We start from the raw sequence: 23,914 nt of genomic DNA, 5'->3' as shown, positions 1-23,914 counted from the left end.
ATATGCTGCCTGCACGCATAGGTGGTGCATAATGCTGAATAGAGAGATACAATTATAGGATTTTTATATTTCTTCACAGTTTTCAATGCGTTTACGACGCTCAAAGAGTCTGTATATATAACTGCCTTTGGTATATTTAATTCTTTAATGTGTTTAACGGCAGCCAATATGGCGTAGGCCTCTGCTGTAAAGATACTTGTGCTCGTGTGCAGAACACCGATATCCGAAAAGGATGGACCGACTGCTGCGTAAGATACGCCAGAATTACACTTTGATGCGTCTGTAAAGAATTCAGGACAGGAGTATTTGTGTTGCAATTCCAGGAAATACATTCGTATATGCGCGAGAGGCGCGCGCTTTGTAATAGTTATGAAGGATGTATCACACTCTATTGGTTGCCACTGCCACGGTGGGGGCCGTGTAGCAGGGGACATAAGGTGGTATTGAAGCAGGGGAAAACTTGTTTCTTCAGCTATGTCTCTGACACGCAGTGAGAAAGGCTTCGCCACTGTGGGTCGGTTGCGAAAAAGTTGACAACTGGACAAATCGTTTATGGTGTTATACGCGGGGTGCTGACTGTTTCCGTTTACTCTAAGAAAATACATGAAAGACGAGTATGTTCTCTGCAGTTGAAGTGACCATTCATCCGATTCAACGTACAGACTTTCCACTGGGCTTGTTCTAAAGGCACCTGTGGACAGGCGAATTCCTAAGTGGTGGACAGGGTCTAGCATCTTCAGTGCAGTTGGAGTAGCCGACTGGTAAACTCTGGCTCCATAGACTAGTCGTGTGCGTATGAGGCTTTTATACAAGTTCATGAGACATTTTCTATCACTGCCCCAGGTTGTGCGTGAGAGCACCTTTAAGATATTCATTGTTTTCATACATTTGATTTTAACATACTTTATGTGCGGTACAAAGGTTAATTTCGCGTCTAAAATTATGCCTAAAAATTTATGTTCCTTGTTTACAGGTAGACGCTCACTATGCAAGAGAATTTCAGGATCAGCGTGCAGGCCTCTTTTTCTCGAGAAAACGACACATGTGCTTTTCTGTGGGTTCAGTCTGAACCCGTTCTCGTCAGCCCATTTGGAGACCTTGTCAAGGCCAAGCTGGACCTGTCGCTCACAGATTGCAAGAGAACTTGATTGGAATCCTATCTGCACATCGTCAACATATGTGGAATAGAAGATGTTACGTGGTATGTGTAGACGAAGAGAATTCATGTTTACTATAAAGAGCGTGCAGCTGAGCACACCGCCCTGCGGCACTCCTGTTTCCTGTACAAATTTCCGTGACAAAACATTGCCCACTCGAACACGGAATGTGCGATTAGACAGATAGCTTTCAATAACACTAAACATATTGCCATGTATACCTAACTGTGAGAGGTCTCTCAATATCCCAAACCGCCACGCAGTATCATAAGCTTTCTCCATATCTAAGAATACTGATAAGAAAAACTGCTTATGAACAAAAGCTTCACGAATACGTGCCTCGATACGTATGAGATGGTCACTGGTGGATCGACCTTCGCGAAACCCGCACTGGTATGGGTCGAGGAATTTATTTGATTCGAGGATATGTAGTAGGCGACAGTTAATCATTTTTTCGAATACTTTGCAGAGGCAACTTGTTAGCGCTATAGGTCGGTAACTTGATACAGAGGAAGGATCCTTCACGTGTTTCAGAATGGGAATTACAATAGCCTCCTTCCAAACAGAAGGGATCTCGCCGGAAGATCATATAACGTTGTATAGGTAGAGGAGGGTTTTGTGTGTTTCGGGTGGTAGTTGTTTTAACATCTCATATATTACGTGGTCTGAACCTGGGGCGGATGTATTACAACAGCTTAGTGCTGCCTGCAGTTCTGCTATACAGAATGGATTGTTGTACGCCGCACTTTTAGCAGACTTTCTTTCAAATTTTTGCTGTTCAATTTGTGTTTTGTACTTTAGGAAGGTTTCGGAGTAGTGTGAAGAGCTCGATATGTATTCAAAATGTGCACCGAGAAAGTTGGCTTGATCTTCCAGGCTTTCTCCGTGGCTATTTACTAAAGGCAGGGAATATGTTTGTTGCCCATTGACTTTTTTCACTCTATTCCATACTTTGCTCTCATCTGTGTACGAGTTGATGCTTGATGTATACTTTGCCCAGCTCTCTCGTCTTGCTTGCCGGCGTGTTCTCCTTGCCTGGGATTTGACATGCTTAAAGTTTTCCAAGTTTTCTGCTGTTGACGAATCGCGAAGCAGCGCCCATGCTTTGTTCTGCTTCTTCCGTGCTTGCCTACACGCATCGTTCCACCAGGGAACACGCCGTTTGGAACCCATGCCGCTCGCTTGAGTAATACATTTACATGCGGCATCAAGTATAAAAGCTGTAAAATATGCAACAGCGTCATCTAAGGTTATACCGGACATCTCAGACCAGGTCATGTGTGTAAGAGTTTGGTACCGTTCCCAATCGGCTGTGTCAATCTTCCACCGAGGGACCTGCGGGGGAAGTTGATCTTGTTTCGGCGTAGTTAGGATTATTGGGAAGTGGTCACTCCCATATGGGTTGTTATGCACATTCCATTTAAAATATGGTAAAAGCGTCGGCGATAAAATGCTAAGATCTATGGCAGAGTATGACTTGTTGGCTAGGTTAAAATATGTGGGCTCCTTTGTATTTAAGAGACATGCTCCAGAAGAGAAAAGCATCTGTTCAATGACGCGACCTCGCGCATCACAGCGTGGATCGCCCCACAAACTGCTGTGTGCATTAAAATCACCGAGAATCATATAGGGTTCTGGGAGCTCATCTATTAATGATTCTAAGTCGCGTCTGTGAAGCTGATAATGTGGTGGTATGTACAAAGAGCAGATGGTAATGAGTTTGTTTAAAAGTATGGCTCGAACGGCCACGGCCTCAAGGGCTGTTTGGGGCTTTAAATGCTGACACGCTACACTTCTGTCAGCAATAATGGCTACACTGCCAGATGATGCGACAGCATCCTCGCGGTCTTTGCGAAATGTAGCATACTTTCGGAGAAAGTGTGTGTGTATAGATTTTAAGTGTGTTTCCTGTAAACACAGCACTTTTGGATTGTGTTTTTGGAGGAGTTCCTGCACATCATCAAGGTTTCTAAGAAGACCTCTGACGTTCCATTGAATTATCTGTGTATCCATGTTGGTAGTAAATAGGTGCTGTGCGTACAGAAAAGAAGTAGTGATTATGTATATTACAGAGATTTATTTACAGAGCCCTTTCGAGGCCCTGTAATGGGAGTTCTGCCCTTTCTAGAGCGTTCGAGGGAACCTCGCCGCTCGTTAGGCGCTTGGCGCGCCGTGGGGATAGGTGTAGTGTCCATTGCCTCATGTGAGGCGCCGGACACGTGCTCTTGTGAGCGAGACGTTACCAGGGAAGGTCCCGCCTTGGAGGGCAAGACCCCTGCGCCCACCAGCCCGGAGGTCGATGGGGTTCCCTGGGGGATTTGGCTGCGCCGGCCATTGCCAGCACTGGAAGGGACCTGGGAGGTTGAGGCAGCCTCGGCTGCGCCCACCTTCGGGGTCGATGGCCCCTTTTCCTCGGTTGGCGGAGCAGCGCTAGCTGCAACCACCGTGGGGGCAGATGGCGTAACTGCCGACTCACTGTGTGTGGGTCGGACAGTCGCCGGAGGCCGTTGTGACGCTGCCCCCTGACGCGCCACTTCGGCAAAGCTTTTCTTTGGCAGGTATGCAACCCGCCTGCGTGTCTCCTTGAATGATATATTCTCTTTTACTTTTATAGTTACTATTTCTTTTTCCTTCTTCCAGGAGGGGCACGACCGCGAGTACGCGGCGTGATCCCCGTCACAGTTTACACAGTGGAGAGAGTTATTACATGCTTCAGTGGCGTGTTCAAGGGCACTACATTTAGCACAAGTTTGGCGGCCTCGGCAACTCTGCGAACTGTGGCCGAAGCGCTGGCACTTGAAACATCGGAGTGGGTTGGGCACGTACGGCCTAACGCGGAGCTTGATGTACCCGGCCTCGATTGACTCGGGCAGGACACTTGAACCAAAGGTGATTATTAAGTGCTTCGTTTGAATCTCTTTACCATCTCGCCTTATCTTTATTCTTCTAACATTGATAACATTTTGCTCACTGAAGCCCTCCAGGAGCTCCGCCTCCGTCAGCTCAAGCAGATCATCATCGGAAACAACACCACGGGTGGTGTTCATTGTACGGTGTGGTGTTACTGTTATGTGGGTCTCCCCGAATGACACTAGTTTCTGTAGTTGCTCATATTGCTTCTGGTCGCGGAGCTCCAAGAGGAGATCACCGCTTGCCATCCTGGACACCTTGTAACCTGGTCCAAAAACGTCAGTCAAGGACTTTGAGACAAGGAACGGTGATATGTTTCGCACTGCTTTGTTTGGCTTTTCAGAGTGAATGACGTGAAACCGGGGAAAATTCTGGATTTGGTGTCCGAAAAACTGAAAAACATCTTCGGTGCGCCCTCGTTTCGGAGGGCGATCAGGAAGTTTGGGGAAGCGAGTTTCCATGAGAATATATAAGATTCGGCAACAGCGCCGACCGCCCACCACGGAGCCCAACGAGGGGACGCGGCAGAGCTTGTGTACAAGCCTGCACGACGCCAGCCGTACGCCATCACTATAACCCAATATGGTGTACCCAAGGTAGGATATCCACACAAGGTTAACCCTTGCAGCCGTGGAGAAAGGAAGTAAATGGAAGAGAGAAGAAGACAGGAAAGATGTAAAGTGAGAGATAAAGACCAAAGTTTGAGAAGAGAGAGACAGGAAAAGGCGACTACCGATTTCCCCCGGGTGGGTCAGTCCGGGGGTGCCGTCTACGTGAAGCAGAGGCCAAAGAGGCGTGTTGCCTCCGCCGGGGGGCCTTAAAGGTCCGAACACCTGGCATCGGCTCAACCCCCAGGATCCCCCTTTCCCCGGACACGGCTAAGCCGCACACGGCTACACGCGGGAGGGTCCAACCCTCGTGTGCTCGGGTCCGTGGTGTCGCAACACACCAAACGCCTGCTTGCGCAGACGCCCCTGCGGGGACACGCAAAAAGGACGTCCAGGCAAATGAAGGAGCGAAATATGGGTCACGCCGTCCAATAGACACTAAGATGACGCTCATTCCATTAGACAATACACTTACTGGGGGATTTGTGGTCTATCAAAGATTCACTACAACAGTGCTTATGTGAGGCGCAAAACTCTTACCATCACTTGATTCACCATATGTGACAAGTAGACAATTCCACGCAACCTTCAACACAACGTAAGTGTAAGGAAACTCCTCTGGTGCATTTTCTGTTGGCGAAACTAGCAAAATAAAATGCAATAAAATGTTTGTTAGAGCACAGAAGTGCCTTCAAATGTATACAGCATTAACTATCTGTGTAAATTGCACATCTGCCGTTTGTATCAAACGTCACTGCATAGTAATGCGACAAGGCCTTTGTAAGCTGTATTTGTCTTGTGTGACCTAGACCCAACCAACACGTGATTTTAAAACGATGTGTCCCTCACAGTATGGTAAACCTGTATTTTTTTTATTCTCCCAAGGGAAATATTCTGCACAAGTTTTGGTGCCTTTTTTGAAAGATGTGTGTGACAGATTGTTCTGCCGTTGTGTTCTCAGTGGCACATGCCGAATAATATAGCTTTCGCCAAAAATACAATGCTTAAGATATGGAACGTACAGTTTTTAGTAAGATTTGAATGACTATCCTTCAGGTTCTCCACGACTCTCTAAGAAACGCTTTTTGCTTCTGTATGTGAACGTTGTTTGCCGCGGCATGCATGAAATATATTCAGTGATGACAAAAAATTAATGTTTCTTCTCCTAAACAGCCTGACAATAAGATTATAGAGTGTGTCCAAATATAGTTACTGAGAGTTGGCCAAGTGTCTATGCATTTGTCGCCACTAATCTCTGTTATCTTTGTGCGCGGCTCATCGTCCTCTTCGCTCATAAGGTACAATGGCCTAAAGGATAGCAAGGACATCTAATGCGTCTTGAAACTTCGTACTATAGCCTGATGTATTGTTGTGGGCTCGTTATAAAGTGGCATATTACAAAATAGCATGTAGTTCGGCAAATTTAAATAGCCGTGAATACTCTCAAGACACGTTATAACCACGCCAACAAAGAAACAGTATGAACACTCAAAATGTTTTAAAGTGGCGTACGTACCTTTGATAAAAGTAATGCTTTTTGGCTAAACTAACCCTTGCATGAAACTGTAATACAACGAAGTTATGTGCATCGAAGTAAATTTTGCTGGAGGAAACAGTATTTAATTTATGCGACGCATGCGGTCTCAAAAAATTATTTTGTCGATGGCGGTTTCTGTGCAGTGTCCTGCAAAATTCTATCACAAGCTACCCGACATCAATGTGGTCAGCAGAAATATGTTTCTATTAACCACATTGCTCAGGTTCCATTCCGTCTTCCATTGCAGAAAACATCCTTGGAAATTCTATTTTCCGAAGCGTCTCAGCAGTGATGTGGTTTCCTTTTCAATTTTAGGCACATCATTAATGTGATGAACCGAGAGCACCAGTTAACAGCTGGGAAAGAAAGAACACTTTTTTGGCTAAATTATGCAAGCACTGAAGGTAGCTTGCGGAAGAACGGTGATGAATTTGCGAGCGAAAAACTTACGCACAATTAAGTAGCATGCGCAGCGTCATTAGAGTGAAAACAATTCAGCAGCCCTCGACAAAATTGGTGCCCCGTGGGGCGCACAATTTTTCAGACACTTCCAGGCCTCAATGCGGAAAGGTTGATAAAGTTTGACTTCAAAGTATTACTTCGAGGTCAACGATTACACAGAAGCATCAGCATCACTTTGTTTATTGCTGTGCTCTCCCGCAATTTTTTTTCCATTTGCTCTACGTCATTCAGCGCATTCATAAATTTCAGCATCGCCGCTGCTTACAACCCTCTGCAGAAATTAATAGCTGTAACCTCACCTTTTGCTCTCAGAGCAACATTCTCTTTAACGAAATGTTTGCTCAGGAGTCAAGAGCTCTGACGCCATCTTGGCGCAAGCCTTTTGCATTTCCAAAATTTCCGTCACAACACGGGGTGAGCAGAGGGTATTTTTAAACCATGTTTTCTTACATCATTGTACCACTCATCTGGTGGTGCTTGAGAGCAGTAGTTTCTGCACGATTATTGTTTTCACCTACGCACAACAAGAAAATGGAGGAGGGGTGTGGCATCTATGTCCGTTACCACAACGGAATCACCAGGTTTTAGTTTGTTCAATTCTCGGGTTCTGTGGCGCCTGTTGTAGTACCGTGCTTGTAGCTTCTTGTTGGCACTGTCTTTGGCCGCAAGATTAAGCAGCGGTGGCTGCACTGGACCACGCAGCTGCGGCGCCATTGGAACTCTCGTCCTAAGACGCCGGCCCATAAGGATTTCAGCCGGACTAGGGCGAAGAATGCCTGGGGTTGCCCTGTAGGCAAGCAGAGCAAGGTACGGGTTCTTAGATTTAAGGAACAGGCGCTTAATTATTTGCACCATACGTTCAATTTCCCCATTAGCCTGAGGGTACCTAGGGCTAGTAGTGACATGACCAAATCCATAATCGTGTGCAAACTTATCAAACTCTGTACAAGAAAATTGTGGTCCATTGTCTGTCACTACGGTCTCCGGGATTCCATGGCGTGCGAAAATGCCTTTTAGCCTTTCTATCACCGCCCTAGCTTTTGTTGAGGGAAGGAGGGCTACTTCCGGATACCGTGACAGGTAGTCGACCACGACAAGGTAATGACAGTTGTTAATAAAGCACAAGTCAACCCCAACTCGTTCCCACGCGAAACTTGGCGTTGGGGTTGAAATCAATGGCTCCGAGTTCTGGTTGACAAAGCGCGCACAAGTAACACATTCTTTCACTTGCCGCGCAAGTTGTTCGCCGATGCCTGGCCACCAGACCAATTCCTTTGCCAAAGCTCTAGTTCTCGCGATTCCCTGATGTCTATTATGTAGTTTTTTTAGTACTTCCTTAGGCACTGAGGTACCACCAGTCTGGTCCCTTTTAGCAGCATGCCATTGCATTCGGCAATTAGTGCTCTTTCCTGCCAGTACGGACCCAAGTAGCAAGGAAGCTTTGGTTTTTTCGGCCAGCCTTGGCAACACAACTTAAGCAAGGCTTGACAGACGACGTCAGTCTTTTGCACATCGCGTATTCTGTTAACGAAATTGTCGCCCATTTGAAGCCCTTGCACACATGTTTTGACGAAAGACTATACTTCCGAGACGGTCAGTTGACCAGCTAGTTTATCTGCTTTCGTCGGTGCTCTTGAAAGAGTGTCCACCGTTATCAAGCTTTTACCGGGAACGTACACGATGTTAAAGTAATACCGCATCAGCCGCATTCTGAAGCGCTGAACTCTTGGCAACACATCAATAGGCATTTTACCAAGCAACGAAACGAGAGGTTTGTGGTCCGTTTCAAGCATCACCTCAATACATCTTATGTATTCGTCGAATTTTTTGGCAGCCCATGTTAACGCTAGTGCCTCCTTTTCCACTTGCGCATAGAGCTGCTCAGTCGTGGTCAGTGACCTTGAAGCAAACGCTATCGGCCGGCGCTCGCCATTGCGTTGTTCCTGGAAAAGGACGGCACCGAGTCCGCAAGACGAGGCGTCCGCCGAAAGAATCGTGGGAAGGCGTGGATCGTACATAGCCATGCACTTTGCTGAGCAGATAAGAGATTTCAAGCTTTCAAAAGCCGTGTTCTGAGCAGGGCCCCAAGCCCAGTCGGTCTCTTTCTGCAAAAGCTCCCGTAGCGGGGCAGTGGTTTGCGCCAAGTTTGGCAAAAAACGGCCTAGGTTGTTGGCCATGCCCAGAACACTGCGTAATTGCGATATATCAGAGGGTGCTTTCAGCTCTTTAATGGCTCTGAGTTTGGCCGGATCCGGCTGTACGCCTTCCTCGCTAAGTAAATGGCCCAGAAAACTTATGCTTCGAACACCGAACACACACTTTGCTTTGTTTAAGGTAACGTTAGACTGGGCCAGCTTAGCTAAGACGTTCGATAGTCTAGAGTCATGTTGCGCTTTGCTGTCGCCAAAAATGAGAATATCGTCCATCAGATTAACGACGCCAGGAAGGCCTGCCAGGATTTCGGACATTCTTCTTTGAAAATACTCTGGAGCTGATGCAATCCCGAATGGCAACCTAGTGAAACAGTACCGCCCAAACGGTGTAATGAACGTGGTCAGCACTTCTGAGGCCTTGCTGAGTCGCACCTGTTGGAAGCCGGAATTCGCGTCTAATTTAGAAAACCATTTTGCACCGGCAAGATAGCCCAGTGCTTGGTCGACAGTAGGCAATGTGTATCTTTCTCTTAAGACAAACTTGTTCAATTGCGTAAGGTCTACGCAGATTCTTACATCTCCCGAGTGCTTTTGTAAAGGTACAATGCCTGCACACCACTCTGTTGGCTCTTTGACTTTACGAATGACGCCCATCTGTTCCATCTTCTCGAGTTCTTGTTTTACAGGCTCCTGAAGCGGTATAGGAATCCTGCGTTGTGCGCTTATTGCAAATGGAACAGCATTTGGTTTAAGCCTTATTGTATACTCCCCCGGCATAGTGCCCAAGTTGTTGAAAACCTGAGGGCACAAAACTTCGTAGTTGGGTTCCTTGTGAGCCACAGAGTCAACGAACTTGATGACTCCCAACGCTTCGAGAGCCGGAAATTCCAGCAGTACATGGCGCAAAGGACTGACCACATAACACGTTGGGCGCGAAGTTTGTCCCCTCCAAAATATATCCGCCTGAAACTTGATCAGAACATTTAAGCGGTCACCGCTAGTGCCAGTCAAGACGCCGTCGGCCTTTTCCAAGCTTGTGGGAAGACCCGGGAATGATGCTGGAATTACGGACACTTTTGCGCCTGAGTCGACCTTTGCAAAAACAGGCACGGAGTTAAGTAATACCTGAACGTAACGCGTTTTGGCGGTGGCGCCTCGACCGCGCCCAAAAAACCTCCCCACTGTCCTTTTGTACAGACGACACTTGTACCTTTCGCTGGTAGCCCGGAGAAATCCTTTTGAGGCACGCCTTGCCGAAGTGTCCCTTTAAGCCGCAGTTAAAGCACCTCTGACCTCTCACTGGGCAGGCTGTCCTTGGGTGCGAGTTGCCTCCGCAGAAGATGCACGGTCCCTCGGAACGAGCTGATGTCGGCCGGGTTTCCTTGCTGCGTTGCGGTTTCCTGCGGTAGCCCACGGCGTCGACATTGACGTCCTCACATGGCTTGCACGATGTGTATTCGTGGACTTTGTTGCAGTTTCGAAGTTCTTCTTGCTGCTGCTGAACGGTCACTTTAAGGTGAGCCCTCGCCAGAGCTGTTGCGAGAGACAGCTTGGGATCCTTTTGGAGCGGCTCGGAAAGATTTTGATCCCGCAGGCCCACGACGAACCGGTCCCTGATGAGGCGCTGCTTGAATTCTCTGAAGTCGCATTTGACCGCCAGCAGTCAAATTGGTCAATTGACTCGCCAGGCATCTGGTGCCGCTTGTGAGAGCAATCGCTCTCCTAGACAACGTTACTCTCTTTGATGAAGTAATCGTCGAACTTCTTTTTGACCAGCTCAAATTTCTTGGAATCTTCTGCAGAAACATTGAAGGTGGCGAAGATGTCCCTTGCTTGTCGACCCATGGTATAAAGCAGAGTGCGTACTTGTGCCTCTTCCGGGCTCTCATTCAGGCCCGACGCATAGCGATAGTCGCCGAAGTGCAGTATCCACGCCGGCCACTCTGAGGTAGTGTCGAAGTCCAGCGGTGGCGGCTGCTGAAGACCCGGCGGCGATGCAGTGGCCATTGCAGCCTCCCTTTCCGACGACAAAGAACCCCAGGTGGTCAAAATTTCCGGAGTCCCCCAGTACGGCGTGCCTCATAATCAAAAAGTGGTTTTGGCACGTAAAACCCCATATATTATTACTTTCCGACGACATCTCGACGCTCTTTTCAATCGCTTTTAAAAGTGGGTCAATCGCATCACCCCTGACACCATGTCGTATCGGCGCCGCCGCTATCGGTGCGTGATCGACGAAAGGCAGGAGACGACTGTAATCCAAAACGCCAGCAAGGGGAAAGAGCCCCATCTTTATTTCCACAGCCGTTTAAGTAGAACCAGCGTGACGTCAGTGGCACGTGGTTCCATACATGCGTCAGGCGCAATGACTCGACGCGCCCTGCGGGAGTGTGCTTTCAGCCGCAGAAAAATAGATTCCAACACAGTGGAAACGAACTTGCCATAGATATATGCGGAAATTGGGCGGCACCACCAGCCACCCACCATACAGCCCAACAAGGGGACGCTGCAAGACCGCGAGAAGGCACGTCCTGCATGAGCCAGCTGTACGACTCTCCTATAACCAAATCTGTTATAACGAAGGTTGGCTATCCAACACAACGCAACCCTTGCTGCCTGGAAAAAGTGGAAATAAAAGGAAGCCAAGAAAAGGCAGGAAAGATAGAAAGCGAGAAATAGACGAAGATTAGAGAGAAGGATAGGAAAAGGCAACTCTGCCGGGTGGGTCAGTCCGCAGGTGCCGTCCACGTGAAGCCGTGACCAAAGAGGTGTGTTACCGGCGCATAGGGGCCGTAAAGATCCAAACACCCGGCATTGGCACAGCCCACAGGATATTCTTTTCCCCGGACAAGGCTAAGCCACGTACGGTTAGACGTGGGAGGGTCCAACTCTCGTGTCCCCTGGTACGTGGTGTCGCAACACACCAAACGCCTGCTGACGAGACGCCCCTACGGGGTCAGCAACATTAATTCGAATAAAGTAGGCGGCTGCTTAGAGAAATCATTTTATGCTTGCTTTCCTTTTCTCATGCTGTGTTCACTGGCTATACACACGGCGGGCGGTTACACTCCGACCCCTCTATTCACAAATGATGTGTTTTGTCCTTTCTTTCACCTGGTTTGCTATGGTTCGGCCTGCGAAGAAGAGATTGCAGATCGCAGTCTCTGTTTAGCTTTTGGAAATAATATTTTGGTCCTAAAGTACCACGTCTTGCTGCCCATTCACATCAAGCGGCATTGCCGTTTCATCTGAGAAATTGTATTGACTAGAAGAAATATAATAAATACTTTCCTAAAAGATTTTTTTATTTTGCTGTTAGTGAGATGACGTGGCCAAATTCGCATTCAAAATTAGTAAATATAATTATCGTCACAGTGCTGTGCTTGTAAAAGACCATTCTGTTCGTAAATGGGCCGGACCATAAAACAGCTCTTTACATTTCGACTATCTGGAAGGCTTACCCCGAACAACCAGAGGGGTTTTACTTACCTCTCTGGCTTTGTTAGTAAGGTCCGACTTTTTTACTCTCTTGGGTATACTGAATGGCGGTTTTTCAATTTCGCTGATGTCTTGAGCTTCGGAAAGCGCCGATTCTAAATAAAAAAAATGTTCATCAATACATTTGGAGCATCAAATATTATACACTGCTGATCAATGCTATATATGTATGCCAGCACATTACTTATCATTTGTTTATTATTATTTATTCTATACTGCGGCCTGAAGGTCTAAACAGGGTGGCGCATACAAATACAAATAATGCAGCAAAAACAAAAAAAGAAACAGTAACAAAATAACAAGAGAACAACCACCGATGCAGGCTCAAAAACGTTAATTCACAGCCACATCACTTGTTCCAGTAAATCAATCCTAATCATAAATGTTCCTTGGAAAATAAGATAATTTCACCAGGTATGTGCGAGCGAAATATGACGTTAGTGAGATTTGTTGATGGTGTCAGGTGGGCCAGGTACTTAAGGGTATTTAATAAGATAAAAGATCTAGAGCTGGTTTGCTATTGAAATGTCTGACGAAATTCTAATGGGAATTTTCGCCTTCGTGCCTGTAATAGTGATATGCCATTAGATTGCTTTAAAGTGCGAGTCTAATGCGGACTATTTGTTCGATAAAAACGCAAAGTATTTCTTTGAATAGATTCAAGTTTATCAATATTAGGCTTTGTACAAGGGTTCCATACAATGCATGCATATTCTAGTTTTGGTCGCAAGAGAGCCGTGTAGCACAGCCGTTTCACACTAGTAAGAACAGTTCCAAGTTTAGTATTCAGAACACATGGCATACGTAAGGAAGGCGAGCGAACGTCATTAATACGAAGATTCCAGGAGAGGTTAGGTGCCAGCGTCAAATGAAGATATTAGCAGCATCTTTATTGTTGTAATAGTAAAGACCCCGACAAGTAAGCATGTGAAAATGAATTTCTTTTGCGATCTTCTAGAAGGCAGAAGCATTTATTTGTGTTTAGAGACATTCCCCATTGCTCAGACCATTAATGTATGTCACCTAGACTAGTGTTGAGGTTGTAATCGTTGGTGGAAATAATTTCTTTAAAGAAGATACAATCATCAACAAATAATCTAATTTCTACGCCAGGTTTAACAGCAACAGTACCAATATTAAACAATAGAAAGAGCAAAAGGCCTAGCACATTGTCCTGTGGTACACCATATGTGACTGGAAGAGAATCCGAGAGTTGAGCCCCTATATCTACGTAATATTTGCAGTTAATTAAATAAGGTATAATCCTACGCAGAATTTTCTGTAATACATATAGTTCTAAGTTTGAAATTAGTTTGCTGTAAGAAATTTTGTCATAGCCTTTACAGAAATACAATAAAGCCATATCTATTTTACAATGTCTATCAAAGGTTATTGAAAGAGAAGTAAAGAATGTGACGAATTGAGGTACGGTTGCAAATCCTTGACATGACGAAGTTAGTGAAATGGGATGGTAATTCTCCAGTGTTAGGCAATCTCCCATTTTACATATGGGTTAAACTCTGGCTGTCCTCCACTCACTACGCAACTAGGAAGTCAGCAAAGAAGAAAGAAGAAGTTGTGGACCTATACAAACAAGCTTCGAGTTTAACAGCGCGTTTATTCTTAGTTGAAACGACAATCATACTAGAAAGATTCAAAATCCACGTTTAAAATGTTGGCCTGAATTATAGTTTCAGAAATTCACTGACGGCTACGATACTGTTTAATGCAATATTTGAGCGCAGCTCTTTATCTGTTTTCATTTTGCGTGTTAGTATTTTTGATTATGATTATTAGCTACACAAATTATATTAGAAATAGAACGCTGAGAGTAGCAGAGCTGGCGCGGATAATATTTCTCATGCATGCGGCACATTGCAAATGGAGAGAAGTGTGGGTCTTTCTACTCTGAAGACCGCGAGAGGCAGCACATGGGTTACACGTGGGTGGCATTCGCAGCAGCCACCATGCAGCTCATGTAGCGCTTTATTTCCACACAAATACGCGTGCTACTCTGGCGCCATATCGTAACTATCGTTGCCACACAGTCCGTCTACAGCGTCACTAGGTTTATCTTTGCACGCTTTCGTTCTACCAACGACGATAACATGGCTTTGTTCACAGAGTAGTCATGTCAACAATGTCAGCGGTGACAATACCCTGGGAGTGTCGCATCGAGGTTTGCCCGTAGCCATTCGCATCGACCCTTCCAGGAGCAGTGATCCCCGTCACGCACGCTGGTACCTTGGATTGACCTCAGCAGCTGGCGCTGCGGATGAGCGTAGCTTTCCCCCACAGCACACCTATACTCCTCACCTCACGCCAGTTAGCCTCCCCCTTCCCCCCTCCGAAACGCAGATGTGATTGCCCACGCTGCTGAAGTTGCCGTGGCCGCCGGCAACTCAGCGCATGCGCAGGATATCTCCACTCCGCTCCTCCGCCAATTTCCTCATCGTGCGCTTTTCATTCATCTGCCTCTGCGTAGCACGTTCGTTCGGTTACGAGGTACGCCGAGGCACGCTGACGCTCAATGCAGGAAGAGGCCCTTAAGAGCAGCGCTCTAAAATGCATTTGATGAAATTTTGCAAATTACCCCTAGTAATAGAATTGTTCTGAGGGAACTGCAGGAGGGTAGGGAGATGTGTTGGTATATATGCAAGGTATTAAAGCGCAAACAGACACAGACACATAAAAAATGAGACAGAACAAGCGATGTAAAGCAAAACCGAGATAAAACAGGTACTACTTGTTGCGTCGTGCTTTTTTGTGTTTGTCGCTTCGTACTTCAATAACATGAGTAGTTGAGAGCTGCAAGTGGAATCTGAAAATTCCTTTGCGCAGAAAAAGAAAAATTCACCGATGATAACTGTGCTCCATAACGCGAAAATTTAGCGCAGCTCTATACTTGGTCTAACACGATAGCGTTAAGGGCCCCATGTCACTTCAAATCCGGCGTTGGTGTCCCGCGTCCAGCGTAGACCATATTTTCCGCGGAAATTATTCCGACCCACGCATACCCAACCACGCAAGCCCTCCGCGTAGTGCAAAGAAATTACGGAAGTAAAATACGTGTGAAAAGTCGTAAAGTACGACTTACATAGTACTTACAGACATGATAGCGTGGACTTGTAAACTGAGCAGACGAGAAAACATAATTGTGTGAGGCGGAAACACAAACACCAATCCCCTTTCCAGCGTTTCTACTAATCATAGACCAGCCAGCGCGCGCTAATCTCGTAGGCCACGGAGCGGCGCGCCCGGTTCCTTTCAGCACCCCCAGGTGGCGCTCGCCTCCGTCGCATCGCGGCCCATTGAAGAGGCCGCGTTTCTACACGAAAGCTCATCTTCCTGCATAGCGTTCGCCGCCAACATTTCCCGGTAAACATTACGGTAACATAAGCTGCCGTTGCCGGTAAGCGTGAGAAGCAGTGAGGGATCTGTGAATGCTATCGCGTTCCACTCTTAAAGACAAAGCTTAAGCGTTCTAACTTTTTTAGGTTCCCCCATATATTGAGTCAAAAAATTTCAGCAACATTAACCTATTCTGTATTAGACAAAAATCAAATGTGCGGGTCAAGCGTTTCGGCTTTTATACATGATTCGTCGGATATTATATTGTAATCGCTGGTGCCGCTTGGCTTTCAGAAAGTACTACGCTATTCGCATCGCGCATACGATCGGATTATAAAACAATCGCAGAGCATGACACTCGAGAAAGCACCAAGAAGGCCAAACCAAGCAAGGAAAACAAGCGCGAGCGGTCTGGCTAACAAACGAGAGGTCCGGCTAAGACCAGACACAAGTACACATCGAAGGGTCGGGTGGGTCCGCATGAAACCAGTTTAGCGCGCAGTAAATACAGGGGCGCCTCTCATTGTTTTTCACCGTTCGCGGCTCGCTCATTCATCTGCCCTCTCTCATTTTACTCTCCTTTTTCGCTGTTAAGCTCGTTCGCTCGGTAACGCAGCTGCCGCCGCCGCCGATGCAAGAACGGGCTATCAAGAGTTCCGCTCTAAAAAGAACATCAGTAAATACACGAAATTTCTCCTGTTTAAAACCTATTTATCGCAACAGCAGCAGGCTCTTTCCACCTCGTATTAAAATCAGCAGTTTCGCCACTGAAGAAAATATGCCAATATATAGTGCTGTGTTTTTTTTTTTCCTCGGACCGCCTTCTGGCGATTCACGTACAACCACGTGTGAAAACGGCTCGACGCAGCACATGAGTCAAATGCTGTTCCTGCAGAAAGAATTTTCTGGTAGATTCCAGCTGCTAAAAAAGAGAAAATGAGAGACACCAACGCAATTTTAGCAATTGTTTCAAAAGAAACTCATAGGGGTTCCTCAAGAGAAAAGCCCGGCAGTTGAAGAAAAATTCGCCCTGGTATTCGTAAAAATTCGCATCCGAATGGAGGACCACCGCGTTTCCGGGGCTTCCACTCTACCATATGAGGTAATCAGGCGGCTATGAGGTGGCAAGGCGAAGTCGAACTTCTCAACAACTCGAAGCAAAGGCACGAGTTTGCCGTAATATGTCTGCGGAAACCCGCAAGGTGGGAAGATGTCATCAATAAAGGGAAAATTAGAGACGTCCACCCAATCGTACCAATTGCTACAAAAGAAACCCACACGGGTTCTTCGAAAGAAATGTCTCGCTGTTGGAGAAAAATTTCTCCTCGTCCGGGCCTCGAACCCAGGACCACCGCCTTTCTGGCTCGGATATTTCGCCCGCTCCTTTCAATACCTGCATGGTTGGCCTCTCCAGGAAGCTGACCCAAGTTGAAAGTAATAAAGTTACCATTTACGCCAGCAACATCACGATCTAGTGCAGCGGTGGTAGTGAAGGGCAAGTGGATAGTCTTGCAGGAAACATGGAAATGTCACGCTACTTGGATACAACACGCTTCAAGACCCTCACATAGGCAAGCCCCACATTGTCGTACATGCCAGACGACATCTTTTTGTTAAATAGGACACGTTCATCACTACTGAAATCCCCCATGATTTGATCAAAACTGTACCTCAAAGCCAAAAACAGCCCACCCTATGCGTGTTGAATGTTTATAACCCTCCTAATACTACATATCCCCGCATTGAGCACATGCTTGCTCAAGCCAACGCTAACGCCAATAAATAGTCGCTAGTCGTAACGCGTGACTTCAATGCCCCCCATAAAATGTGGGGCCACTCCGGATCCACCCTGAAGGGAAGAGCTCTGTGGCCGGACATACAAAATCAAGGTTTCACCATCTACAATGACTTTACTCTTCCTACCCTGCTAGAAAATAGCGTAAGTAGGGATCATCCACCAATGTCACCCAACCTGACCGCATCACTCAGGCGTTGTGGCATAACCTCCAAAACAGCTTAGGAAGGGACCATTAGATCCTCGAACTCCGTATAGATTTTAAGCACAGCCCGCTAGCCAGAAAATCACTAAAGCTTACCAAATAGACGGAATGCAGGAAATGTTGCTGCAACACTAACGAAGAAACCATTACCGACATTGAGCAATGGGCGAACGCCGCCATGGAGGCAGGCGTAGAGACCCAAACCACCACTCTCTCGATAGACACTCCCTCGGCCACAATTGATTCCAAGGTCCTACACATGTGGGAAATGAAGAAAGCTTTACTTAGGAAACGGCTAACAGCACGTTGAAATCAGAAACTCCGAATCAGAATAGTGAAATAAGACTCTCAGATCCAACAACACGATATTTATTTATTTATTTATTTATTTAGTACTTACTGCAGACCACATTGTGGTCCTTGCAGGACGGGCAGACATTGAGTACAAGGCATATACAAGATACGTTCGTATACATTCATCAATTATATAGACTTTACAATGATATATTGCTCACAGAAACATTTAGTGAAAAAGATCAAAACACAATACCTAAATCAATTAATGGTGCAAACAGAACGATGTAAAAAAAAGGCAAGGGAATTGCACATCAAAGGCACATCACATTGCACATCAAAGGCAAGGGGATTTGAGAGCCGAGGACCTGCCCCGCTCATTCAACAGGAAGAACACATCCTATACAGAAAAAAAGACAATAAAAACTCACATAAAACACAGTCACATTTTGTAAGGGGCGGGCAGTGAATTCCATTCAGAGATAGTTCGGGGAAAGAAGGAGAACTTATAGCTGTCTGTCCTAGCATAGATAGGTGTCATTGTATCCGGACGATGGTGTCGTGTGTACCTAGTGGAGAGATGACTTACATATAGTGAAGGGTTCAAAGCCAATTTGTGATTAATTAGAGTATGTAAAAAGTCTAGCCTGTGTTTTTGTCTTCTTTGTTCAAGCGAAGGATAATCGTTAGCCAACATCAGCTCTGACGAGGAATCCGAACTTTTGAACTTCGAATAAATAAAAAAAATTGAAATTGAATGAAATTCAATTGAAATTGAAATGAAATTGGCGGCGCAGCAGTAGACTCAGGTTTGCGAACAAGCACATGATCATCTTGGCACTAAAAAGACCTGGCGATTACTCCGGCACCTGCTCGACCCCACCACATCTAGGAGGCACAATAACCACCAGATGAATGAACTGCTGCATGAACATACAGCTGACCTGACGACCATGTTCAGCAACCTCGCCTCCAAACATATACCCCCTCCTACGGAAATGCCTATTCCCGAACCCAATGAGGAGCTTTGCAATCCCATTACAGAAGCGGAGGTTCGACATGCCCTCAACCAAGTGCGAATGACCACGGCACCAGGCCGAGAATTTGACCAATCAAACGCTTCGTAACCTCGATGAGCAATCCATACGCAAACTCACCGAGCAATATAACCACTGTCTCGATGAGGGGGAAATGCCCAAGGGGGAGATTCCAAAGCAGAATACGCAAATTCACATTGATAACTTCCATCCAATCTCTTTGACTTCGTGCATAGGGAAGATCTTGGAGCACGTGATCCACCTACGCCTCGGAAAATTCATCGAACTTAATCACTTGTTCCGTTCGGAAATGTCTGGCTTTCGCAACTCTCTTTCTTGTCAGGATACCATGCTAATGCTCAAAGAAGATATTATCGAACTGAGCCACGCGCGTGACACACAAGCGTTGCTCGGCCTCGACCTCAAGGACGGCCTGAATAAAATGTACCTCTTGGCAATACTACGCGATCTTAGCTATATACACTACAAGGAGCGAATCTACCGCTTTATACGCATCTTCTTCACGAAGCACACTGGGATGCTCCATTTATTTATTTATTTATTTATTTATTTATTTATTTATTTATTTATTTATTTATTTATTTGATACTGTTATCCCAAAGGCCGATACAGGGTGGAGTAATCATAGGCAGAAAATAAATAATCACATAGTAACCACATGGAAGTTCCTTACTGAGTACGAAACGTCACAAGCCGCTGCTTCGAAGTAATTGTCCACTAAATAACGGAGAGTAAACATATTGTTGCTGACCTAATTAATGAGCGGAAAGTTCGGACAACTTGGAATACATTTCTAACAGCATTTTTAGTAAAAGTATTGCATTGGCTACTCGTGCTGTTTCAACAAGGCGTAATGACCACTGAAAGCGCTTACATGTCCTCTGAAGCTGGGGCCAAATATTCATATCGTCCACACAGTCCCCGTCCACGATATCCGTCGAAGCTGAGATTTTAAGGTGTAAGCCTTTCGTGGCTCATGAGTGTCCGGGCGCAGTCCGTGGTGGACGCAGGAAAGCGGTGATCACTGGCGATGGGAGCAAGGAGAGGAGGCGTCATACCACTAGCGCTGTACTAGTGGGCGCGTGGGGTGCGCGGCCACTGGCGACAAACCTTGCAGCCATATGGCTCTCATTGCATACCATGCTCGCGGCCACGTCCGTTTGCAGAACAGTTCAGGCAGCAGCAACACAGGCAGTCATAAATGGGCTTTCGCCTTTGGAAGTTTAGCTCCGCAAAGTGCCCATAGATCTTTCTTGGTCGCACCGGCGTTAAGCTCATCCTTTGTAATTACGGAGGCAATGGTGGCGGTTGAAGCAAGAAATAGCTGCGTCACCGCGTGATGAAACATGGCGGCAGAAACGAGATCACCGTGAAAGGATTGTATAGTCTTACGTTACGGGGTTGTGCGCTAGTTCAGATTTAGTCCTGCGAATGCAGAATGCCAGGCAGTGGACGGCGGAGTCGGATACGTATCGCCGTCGGTGACTGGATCACAGAAAATTTGGGCCCTTTATATTTCAGAGCATTGAACATGGCCCGCAGCAAGCGTGTCATTCGGCTGTTGTCACACCGTATGCGCACAACTGCGCGGTGAGTGGGCACTTTTTTCAATTGGCTAAGGCGCAAACTTTATCGCTGTATTCAATGCACCTGAACTGTAGGCCACCGCGTTTGAGAAGCCAAGGTAGCGCGCGATGCACTCTAGTCTAGCGGGTTGAGCATATCATAGAACATGTTCTATTCCCGTGAAAGCATCGTCAAAGGGTGCCAAACGCACCTGCTCACGCTTACTGCGTCGTGACGCTAGCCTGGGGAGTGTCCACTTCTCCCTGGCGTAGGTCAACTACGGTGTGGTCCAATCCTCTCATACGAACGCTTTCCCAACGATGTAGTGTGCCGACCGCTGTGCAACAATTCTAGTTTGCCTGCGGACAAAGCTGGTGCCAACAGTGTAAGGCCAGAACGCTGCTCTCACTTCTCTGCAGAGGTGATTGAAGGGTGAATGGCGCTGCTTCCAAGTAGTTCATCGGTTTCGAAGCGAAACACACTTCGCAGTTCTCACCTTTATGGAGACTTTTTTAACCTTCAACGCGCGTGCCATTCATGAGTCGTCGACTGTGTGGCAGCATGGCGGCTGTGTTGTCAATGGCGGTGGTGGCGCCATCAGTGCGAAAATGCCGGGAGTGTTCATTACATTTACGATCGTCATCAAGCTACCGTGTTGCAATGCACGTTAAATTGTCCATGCCCTCTACACTATTACACATTTATAGCTGAGAAAAGCATGCACATACGTCGTTAGTTTCAGTGTCTACAAGGCGGGCAGAATAGAAGTGGAGGAGGAGTGACAACATTATTGACTAGTTAACTGATACGACGGCGAGTCTGGGGGAGGCCCTCTGACCAGAGGTACACTGGCTCTTGCGGCTCGCTGACCGTGGTCAAGGAGGTACAAGGCACTCTCCCGGTCCTCGCTTGCTAGTCGCACCTCCCGCTGCCGTCCAAGGTACTACGTGACCACTAGAAGGGATGAGTTGACATCACTGGGTCTAACCGTAGATTCCCAGGTTACGTGGGACAGCGTGGGCTTTGCGACGCACGACGGGCAGCTGTCGTGTCCTGGGCCGAGAGTATCTTGAATAAGAAACTTAGAGGCCAACTGCCACAAAATTTCAGTAGGGCTAAATTGCCTCTGAATAATTAGCATATATTATCAATGCAATCTTCGCAATGCCGCGGGGCTTTTAATTGTCTAGTTTTCTTATATCAGTCCTAAAATAGTACCTAAGCGGATGACGCATGCGCCTGGCGGTAAGATGTAGAAATGCGAAAAATGGCAAAAATTGAAGAGCCGTATACGATTGCTTGTCTCTCAGTTCCACTATAGACCATTTTCATGCTTACAAACTTCCCACAAGACTTCCTGATAATCTCTATGGAACAACTGACGTTATAATAGCGTGTAAATTTATAGAACCCTTCAGTTGGTACCAGTTTTGCTATAGAGTTGGAGTGTTAGAAAAGTTACTTTTAATGTAAAGCGCAAAAAGTCCATACTTGAGCTCGACGAATGGCTCACGTAGTATATATCTAAGCACATAACTAATTTGCCTATAGTATAATATGTGGCAATATACTTCCTTTTCTTCAAAAATTTTAGTTTCAATAGGGCACGAACGGAAGTTTCTGGCGTCATGCATGCACTACTTCCACAGCGTGGACAAAGAGGGTCTATAAGTGCCTCGCTTGCTCAACATGCGCTAGTTTATGGGTGTCTCGGCGTGCTTTCTTTTTGTGCAAGTGATTTGAGATGTTGCAAAAGTGCCGATGCGATGCTTGGCCGTCGCATAATCGGACAGGTAGTCGAACACGTGCGATGGCCGTGCAGTACAAAACGCTGAGTAGAGGAATGCAGAATACATCTTTCCTGTCCTAGATTTGAGAATGCAAGCGTGCACCACCACACAATAGGCACGTGCGACGCGGACGAAGCAACGAGCACAAAAAAATGGAAGGTACAGCTGGCGAAGCTGAAAAAGCTACAGCCAATTACTGTGCTGTCTAGAGAATTGTTTCCAAGTGGACACGCCTTGCGAACTCTGCGGGTATAATTAGTAGGTTGAAATTTGTACCGTTGAATAATTATTTCAAAATTACAGTATTTATGTTCAGTATTAAATTAAGCATTTCTTTTCTCATAGAAGTAATGGTCGCCTCATCGAGTGGTTTACACAAAAAGTTACAATGCTATTATCTGTCATAGGCAATTCTAAAAAAAATTGGGACAGCTAAAACAAAGTATACCCGGTAGAGTACTATGAAATGCAAAACGTGTGACTGCCTGAAACTTGTGTGGCGTTATATAATTTTATTCAAGAATTTTTGACTGACTGAACATTTCCTGGCCATTTCTGTTCCTTCAGTGTAATTTCCTCCTGCGTATTTTGTTTCACCTATATTGCCCAAAAATCTTCACGCATCTACAGTACGTGCAAAGTAATAAATTCGCATACGATAACGTTTATAGCTGCATAAATTTCCAAAACGAAATTTGTAGCAGCGCAGTATTTATGATATATTTAGTTCTTTAGTACTAGCTTTATGTTAATATACAACACTTATAGAAAAACGAAAGAAGTTTTTTGCTGCTGGCCGCAATGTAAGATGTTGAGGTGAATATCCTGGCACTTTTACGGCGGCCAGTATAAGATGAAAAACACATCAATGTAAACGTGAGGCTGAGAAGATAGTAAAATAGATATCATCGAGAAAAGAAAAATGTTTTATTGTAAATTATGCATAAAGATCACTGGTGAGCCGAATTGATTTTCTTACTTCACTTGTAAGGCACTGCCTATGGTGTTTGTATTACAACTCCGCATGCCATAATACTACATACTGCTTGGTCTTGCTTCCGTTTCAATTTAGTGTCGTGTATACGGACGTTCAGGCGGATGTAAGCCCGCTGTCACTTTTTACACAAATCCTTCGCAGAACTGCACCAACTGGAGAGCTCGCAACGCTAGAAACCCCGTCACGTGCCCCCCAATGTCGTACTCATTCAGACTACAATGTGAAACAGTAAAACAACTGACTTTTTTCCAAGCTGTGAACTCAGTTTCTGGGACAGAAACAAGCTCTTCAAGCCGACATTGACCTCTTCCCAAGAACGACGCCTTTTTGACGCACACACCGTCGTATTCGTCCACTACAGCATTGATGCCGATATACGATATACGATATATATATATATTGATGCCTATAAAATACGTGCTAGGGCGCAACACCTCGCATGAATTGTGTCACGCACTATATCATGCATAAATTCAAGTCTTCAAAGGAGGGCCATCGGGCTGTAGCGTCACTCTTCAAAGCCAAATCTACGA

Source organism: Dermacentor albipictus, chromosome 8, assembly GCF_038994185.2.
Source record: "Dermacentor albipictus isolate Rhodes 1998 colony chromosome 8, USDA_Dalb.pri_finalv2, whole genome shotgun sequence".
In the NCBI taxonomy this organism is placed as follows: Eukaryota; Metazoa; Arthropoda; class Arachnida; order Ixodida; family Ixodidae; genus Dermacentor; species Dermacentor albipictus.
This window is presented reverse-complemented; position numbering follows the sequence as displayed.